Genomic DNA, 8,731 nt, shown 5'->3' with positions numbered 1-8,731 from the left:
GGGGCTGCATATATAAGAGTACTGTATACTTCAAGTAGTATATGCCAATGTGTTTCAGATATTTAAACTCCTGGTTTATTTTGAAAACATGAAATGTGGACATTTAAAATATAGATATAGGAAAAAATAGAATATAAATGCTTTTTTATAGAAAAATCTATAGAATTCTTGTGCCGAATAGTTCCATTATATCAGTGCAAGATTTCTATAGATTTTCTCTGCTTGCCTTCATTCCTTGATGGAAAAATCCCTGCCAGTAGATACTTAAATGCCACACAGTATCTGATTTGAATTGTTATCAGTAAGCACAGTGCAGCCAATGCTGAATTACTGCATCTTTACTATCAAGATACCAGATGATACTATCATTCACTGTGCACTCAAATTATTCAGGCGAGTTGAATGTCATATTTCCCATTTGCAATATGCCCCTTGTGATTGTATTACCATTTCAGTATTTATTTGCCCTATCTCTACATATCCTGGCACATTACATTAAAAAAATCACAATTGCTGTGTATCAGTCCCCTATGTCCTCCTCTGATATCCTGAAACATCCTACCAAAATAAATCAGAATTCTCCACTGAATAAATAATTCATGTATGCATTCTGCAGATTTGGTATCAAACTAGGAAGACGAAGAGAATCAGATTCCTCTTTTGTCCCAATATCTAAAAGCACACTATTGTGCAAGTGGTGTCCGATATAAGGACAAAATCTCAAAAATGCTTAAGCAAAACGTAATTTACAGTGTATGTAAACTTTCTGTTTTTAAAGAAGCATCAGTACTCTACATTCTGAAACTCTGTAGCTTCTGTAATCATAAAAGCTACATTCACCAACATAAGCCTAATTTCTGGTATACTTATTACTTATTAGAGCTTCTACCTAGGAATTTCCTGTAGTTTACATAGTTACACTGAAAATATTATTGTATAATCCCTAAGAAAATTTTTAGATATGTTCATAAAGATTTGATAACAATAAGAGATAGAATTTTGGGGTGGTACTTAAGGCTTTCCAGAACTGCAAAATCAAAAATATTTAAACTTCTCAAAAACCCAGGGATTATAAAGTGAAAATGCATCAGACCAAGTAGCTAAGAATCAAGTTTATATCAAACTAATCTCCCCACAGCTTGTCTTCCTGCACATGGTTTGGCATGGCCGTTCTGTCCCACTTGTTGGTTTGCTCTACGTCCCAGTTACCTCTAGTCCACTGTACACAAGGTTCAGTCCTACTTTATATTTCTTCAATTGCACTTTTCATAAAAACAGCTTTCCATGAGTTTATCACATTACCATATTCAATACTGTGCCCATTGTAGTTATGCCATATGACTACATACGGCCATAACTACATAACTGCTGAGAGAAGGCCCAGTCAGAGCATTTGTCTCAAAACAAAACAAAAAAAATAATAGAAAGTGTTAATCCTAAAAATGCTCTGTATCTGTATATAATTGAATATTCAATATGTGAAATGAATGAATGTATAGGTCTTAAAATATTCCTAGAGAATAAGGATTTATTTGGAACTGAGTGGTAGCAGTTTTAACAAATCATGATGAAAAGACAAAGAACTGAAAATCAATTTCCATGGCATAGCCTGTACACCTGTAATGCCTCACATTTTCACTGAATTTAGAATTACTGCCAGTTCATCACTCAGTCAAAGAAGCAGAAAGCAACCACGACATACGCTATATTCATAAATTTCATTCCAAACTCAACCACAATATAAGACTATCACATCACATGCTAACATCCACTGACATAAATGATGTCATGTAATGACATCATTCTACGTGTATCTAATACAAAATTACCATACACTTCTAAAAACTGAAGAGCTAGTAAGGTGCTATCACCTGTTAAGAGCAAAAGATTTGCTGTAGCCTTGTGAAAATCCAGCCCCTTAGAGCACAATAATTGTGTAGTAGGGATGTTGTATCCTACCGGGATAGATAACATCAGAGGTAATGTAAAATAGATGAGCCCATGGGACCAGATGGGATGCATCTGAATGTGTTAAGAGAGCTGGCCAATCTTATTGTCATGCTTTTCTCCATCATTTTTGAAAGGTCATGGTGATGGGGACTCCTGAGAATGGAGGAAGGGCAAACATTATGCCCATCTTGGAGAAGGGCAAGAAAGAGGATTCAGGGATCTACAGGTGGGTCAGCCTCACCTTAGTCCCCTGGATATTTACAGGGCAAATCTGAAAGTCATTTCCAACCACATGTACGACAAAATGATGATTCAGAACAGCCAACATGGATTTACCGAGGTCAAATATTGCCTGACCCCTGTGATGAGACAAGTGGTTTTCTGGATGCAACATATATATTGTTTACCACGACAATGGTGAGGCTTTTGCCACTGTCTTCCATACTATCTTTATAACCAAATTGGTGAGATGCAGATGATTTGGATATTAACGAAGTCATGAAAACAATAAATAAATAAATATTTTTAAAAACAAGCAGGACAAAAGAAGCAAAAAAACCCCAGGAACTAGCTGTTTGGAGAATATATTTTGGAGAAAATTATTTATTTACATTTAATCACAGAATCGTATAGGTTGGAAAAAACCTTTAAGATCATCGGGTCCAACTGTAAACTTAACACTACCAAGTCCACCACTACACCACGTCCCTAAGCACCTCATCCAAACGTCTTTTAAATGCCTCCAGGGATGGCGACTCAACCACTTCCCTGGGCAGCCTGGACCAATGCTTGACAACCTTTTCAGGGAAGTAAAATTTCCTAATATCCAGTCTAAACCTCCCCTGGTGCAACTTGAGGCCTTTTCCTCTGATCCTATCACTTGCTACCTGGGAGAAGAGACCGACCTCCACCTCTCTACAACCTCCTTTCAGGGAGTTGTAGAGAGCAAGAAGGTCTCCACTCAGCCTCCTTTTCTCCAGACTAAACAACCCCAGTTCCCTCAGCCGCTCCTCATCAGACTTGTGCTCCAGACCCTTCACCAGCTTTGCTGCCCTTCTCTGGACACGCTCCAGCACCTCAGTGCCTCTCTTGTAGTGAGAGGCCCAAAACTGAACACAGGATTCGAGGGGCGGCCTCACCAGTGCTGAGTACAGGGGCACGATCACTGCCCTAGTCCTGCTGGCCACACTATTCCTGATACAAGCCAGGATGCCATTGGCTTTCTTGGCCACCTGGGCACACTGCTGGCTCATATTCGGCTGTCAACCAACACGCCTAGGTCCTTCTCTGCTGGGCAGCTTTCCAACCACTCTTCCCCAAGCCTGTAGCGTTGCATGGGGTTGTTGTGGCCCAAGTGCAGGACCTGGCACTTAGCCTTGTTGAACCTCATACAATTGGCCCCAGCCCATCGATCCAGCCTGTCCAGGTCCCTCTGCAGAGCCTTCCTCCCCTCAAGCAGATCAACACTCCCACACAACTTGGTGTTGTCTGCAAACTTACTGAGGGTACACTCGATCCCTTCGTCCAGATCATTGATAAAGATATTAAACAGGACTGGACCCAACACAGAGCCCTGGGGGACGCCACTTGTGACCGGCCACCAACTGAAGTAAACTCCATTCACCACCACTCTTTGGGCCTGGCCATCCAGCCAGTTCTTTACCCAGCGAAGAGTACACCCGTCCAAGCCATGAGCAGCCAGTTTCTCCAGGAGAATGCTGTGGGAAACAGTGTCAAAGGCTTTACTGAAGTCTAGACAGACAACATCCACAGCCTTTCCCTCATCCATTAGGCGGGTCACCTTGTCACAGAAGGAGATCAGGTTGGTCAAGCAGGACCTGCCTTTCCTAAACCCATGCTGGCTGACCTTGATCCCTTGGTTATCCTCTACATGCCATGTGATGGCACTCAGGATGATCTGCTCCATCAGCTTCCCCAGTACCGAGGTCAGGCTGACAGGCCTGTAGTTCCCCGGATCCTCCTTCCAGCCGTCAGCCGCTAAAACCTGGGGCCATTTAGTTGCATCAGCCCCAGGGTTGGGCATTAGCCTTAGGTTTAGGCAATATGCTTCAATACAATGAAATCTTACCTACCTCCCCAGGAACAACTATAAGTGTCCTGTCATTCTTTTATCACACAGCCTCTGTTCTCCCCGCTTCTAAAATTTTATTAATATAGGAAAATTAATTTATAAAATGTACTTTTACAAAGTGTTGTTATTTGTATTTTAATGTGTTATTTAAACTGTACTGCTGCATTTTCTGAACACTTCTTAACGCAACGCATAATCATTACACAAAAGAGGTTTCACTCAAGAAATACTTGTGTCTTGATTCATAAATTGTTTTCCTAGATGCTTGACTATTGAAATGTCAAAGTCTTCAGCTTAAATATATACCTCAATTAACAAACTATGTAAAACAACACCAGCCAAATACTTCAGACTAGCCTCTTAATCAGTTAAGTATGTGATATTGTCAAAGAGAAGCATCCGAAAATTCAACTACAGAAATATTCTAGTTGCTTTTTAAATAACTCAGAGTCAAAAGCTTAAATAAAGAAATCAGCTAAATGGAGCTAAATCAGCAAAGTACAATGAAAAGATAAACCTTATACCTGGTTAGTTAACAAAATCTCATCAACAAGTTACTACACACAACAAGCCATTTTTAAAAGCAGTACTGGTAAATTATATATGTTGATCAATCAGCAAGCTCTGCAATCAAATCATAAAGCTGTAAGAAACACAAACTACTTAAGTAGAAAGTTCTACAACAGAAAAGGAAAAAAGTTCCCTTGGGTAAAAACATGTTTACCTATGATATGTTTCCTTTAAAATAGCATTTGATACCTCTTTCTACAATTTCAAAATTCTACCAGCAAGAAAAATAGTAAAAATAGGCTTGATTATTAAAACATATAAAAATATAAGAAAATTGGAGTGTGTACTACAACCTGATGTTACGGAGCATTATTTTCTGATGTTCTTTCTTAGGCTGTCCTGAACGAAATCACTGGCTGGTCTTTCAAACTCAAGGTAAGTAAAAAGGGTGGATATCAGCTAAAGAGGCCTCTTTAAAGCCACTCAGCATTCTCAGGTCTCACTGATAAGCTGTAATCAAAGTGATCTGAAAAGACTGTGCATTTCATTCTTGACCTTCAGAAAAGGAAAAGTTTAAAAAAAAAAAAAGAAAAAGAAGATAGCACAACTCAGCAACTCGGAGAATCTGCCCTTTTACAAGGTTAACTTGCAGGAGAGCAGAATGCATGCTCATTAAATTTAAAAGCTGTAATTTGGCAGACAAATACAAAAACATGTTCTGAAGTGGTCTTACATTTCATTTCTGCATGCTTGAACTGACTAGCAAGTCAATATTTGCATAGCTGTGAACCACACAAAGTATGTGCTTGCCCAGACACGCAAATAAGGAATATGAGGAGAGGAACAGTGGGTAATTGGGGCCATAACAATAAACAGAAAAATAGGCTTCCTTGCTTTTATTGATCATGTCATTATTGGGCAAGACTTTTCTCTACAGAAATGGTTATTTCTCAATATAGATAAATAATTATTACTGCTCTTCTCTAGTTGTTTCCTAGTTTCAAATTCATGAATAGTTCATCACTATAAGTAGGGTTAATAACCTATTGTGATATTTTTACCCTGAGTGTTGAAATTCTAAGCTTTTCTTGTGCGCTTACTGTAGGACACAAATTCCTATGAAATGTATTATATGAAACCTACAAGACAATTATTCGTTACTGCATACTTTTTTATCATTTCATGTTTGCTCAATAAATAAAAGTTGTATGTATTATTTACCAAGAACACTGCTGTTAAATCACTCTAAAACAAAGGCATTCAGATATTCATTAAGGTACAGATATGAACAAGCATGAATGTTAATGAAGTATTACTTCATGTTTTCAGTGATACTTTTGCCATGACTGACAAAAATTAGACACGTGATTTGATATCTGACAAAAGTTTTAATCCAGGCCTCCTGTGATCTGAAATCATACCCTCTTTAACATTGATACTCATTCTGTAACAACTGCAATTTATGATTCCACTACATAATATTCCAAAATATACCAGGAGCCTGGGCTGCGATCCCTTGATGTAATTTGCCTGTTACTTTCCTTTAGGAAAGATTACCCTGTTTCCTGGAAAATCTTTAAGAACTCTGCTGTTAGTAGCAAGTAGTGGCGACTGGGAATGCCTTCAGGCTACAGAAACACCTTTTCTGACCAGCATTTCCTGAGATTAAAATTTGTTGTGCTCCTTTTGTTGTTCATGATCTTCAGCAAAAATGTATCCCCCTGTCAGAACAACCTGCAAGGGGATCATAAGGCCAGTTACTGCTGTAGCAGCTGGAACTTAGACCTTCAGCAGTAAAAACAGCACCCACACGGTGCAATGACAACATCAAAGACATGCTTATGGCATCCTATAATAAACAAAATAAAGCATGTGTGCAGTGATAAAAGATTTTAAATTAAATCTGGCATCTCCTAACTCTCCAGTTTTTCATTTCACAATCCAATTAATCTTTGGACTTTTGGTGGTGACGGTGGCATGTATTAGATACCTGGAGGAAGTCAGCTATCTATGTAAACTCAGACACATAATTTCCCTTTGCATTTGAAGCTAACTTTTAAGTTTGGTCCTGTTTGCGAAATCCAGACCTGTCTTTTATGGCATAATGGATCATATTTGGTATGGGAACAATTGACAGGAGAGGTTAGAAATCAAAACATCAGCTTTAGGACCAATCTTATGCAACACCGTGTAATCTTCTGGTGAGCAGGAAAAGACTAAATGAAAGAATCACACGATGTTCATTTGTTAGCAGCATCCTCTAAATGTTTTCCAGTTTCAAATATCCCATCAATCTGTATTTCACTATCAACTGTAAAAACTTGCTTAAAATGCCCATGCAAGCCTGTTTTGGCAATGCTACTTTCCACAGCAACTGCTTACAGCTCTGCACAGTCAGCTGAACTCTCTTTGCCTCTTCTATATTTTATGCAGAATCATATCAGTCAGAACAAGGAACAAATAAGCACTTAATCCAAAGGCTGATATATCAAGTGGACGTGAGCCAGCAATATGCCTTTGTGGCAGAAAAAAGCTGTTTATCTATTTCTGCCCAATTATGGTTTTCAATGCTTCTTCTGAACAGCACCAAAGGTTCTTCAGATATGTGTTTATGTTTGTGTGCACATAAAAAGGCAAGGGAGAAAGGATATTATAATCCTTGCAATACCTAAGCAGTTTAAAATCAGGTCAAAGTATGTTTGTTTGGACAAAGTATGTTTCAAAGTATGTTTTTAGAAGGATACACAAAGGCTGGAACTCTCATTTTCTAAATAATAACATTTTACTGGAAATACTGTTTTGTAGATCTACCTCCATAGTAAGAGGAACCACAGTATACCTTCTGACATAAGAAATTGTAGTTCTCTTGTGGTTAGGATTAACCCCAAGGACATTAGTCTCACTGTTCTGCCCCAGTTTATCCACTGGGAATACACTTCTGAAGCCAAATAGCATTCGTTTACTAGCTGAACTGTGCTGTAATGATGGTAGAAACCTGTAAAAACCAGCTGGTTGCCATCAGCTATGTGGGGTCATAATGTATAAAAGGGGTTTTTTGCCTTTGAATTCATGCACTAGCAAGAACTTCCAACTTTGTTTTATCTTTAAACCTCGAACCAAAATCATCTATGTCTAGCTCTGCCTGAAGGTGAATAGCAATTTCTTAGATAATTATTCTTGTAGTATTTGCCTACTTTCAATGATTCTTACAATAAAATTTGAAATACAAATCAAATCCATTTTTTTTTTAAATTGTCGAGAAGTCATATTTCCTTAAGATTTCCTTGTGCTTCTTGTAAACCCTTTTTTTCCTCAATTATTGAGTATATACAATCTGTAAGACTGACACATTTTTTCTTGCCAATCTTCCTCTTATCACTATAGTTGTTCTTTCTGGGGTAATGTTACTGAGAAACAAAATTATACTTTATGTTTAAAATAAACAGCATAAGTAGGTTTTAAAAGTATTACGCAATTTTAAATTTATAATTATGATCATGAGAGCACAACGATGACAGAAAAAAAATCTTTCCTCTTCATCAACTCACGGTTTTGTGTAAAAGAATTCAAATGATGTTGCAAAGATTAATCAGTGCAACATGCAAACTAAACCTTTTGTGCTTCTTATCTTTATCAGTAAGAACATACTCTTCAATTCTTTTTACTGAAAGTATTTTGGGGTCAGTAAGAATTCATTAGCTTTGAAAATAGGTATCCATCCATTTTCAACATGCATTTACTGCAAATTTTGTGGAAGCCTAGATCTGCAGTGAAAGAGAATAGTCATGACGTTCTGTAGATGATACACTGTGTCTATCTATAAAATAGCTGAAGCAGCTGAAACAGCTACTTACAATTTGGAGACTCAGACTCACCATTCTAACTACAGAATGGCATATATTTATAACTATAATCCATGAAGAAAATCATGATTCCAACAAAATAAAAAATATTTTCAATTTGAAAAAAAAAAAAAAAAAGGATAATTTTATGAAGTTGCTAAATCAACTTAGCTAACTAGGATCAGAATTCTGGGTTTTTTTCTGTTTTTTTCTTTATTTTATAGTTTCAGACAGATGTGTTACTCCTTTAACATAAAATGAGAAACTATTTATATGATTTTACAACATCAGCTTAGGTGTGTTAGAACATCTAATTCTATTTCAGTACTGCCATCTC

The sequence above is a fragment of the Ciconia boyciana genome, chromosome 5, assembly GCF_034638445.1.
Source record: "Ciconia boyciana chromosome 5, ASM3463844v1, whole genome shotgun sequence".
Lineage (NCBI taxonomy): Eukaryota > Metazoa > Chordata > Aves > Ciconiiformes > Ciconiidae > Ciconia > Ciconia boyciana.
This window is presented reverse-complemented; position numbering follows the sequence as displayed.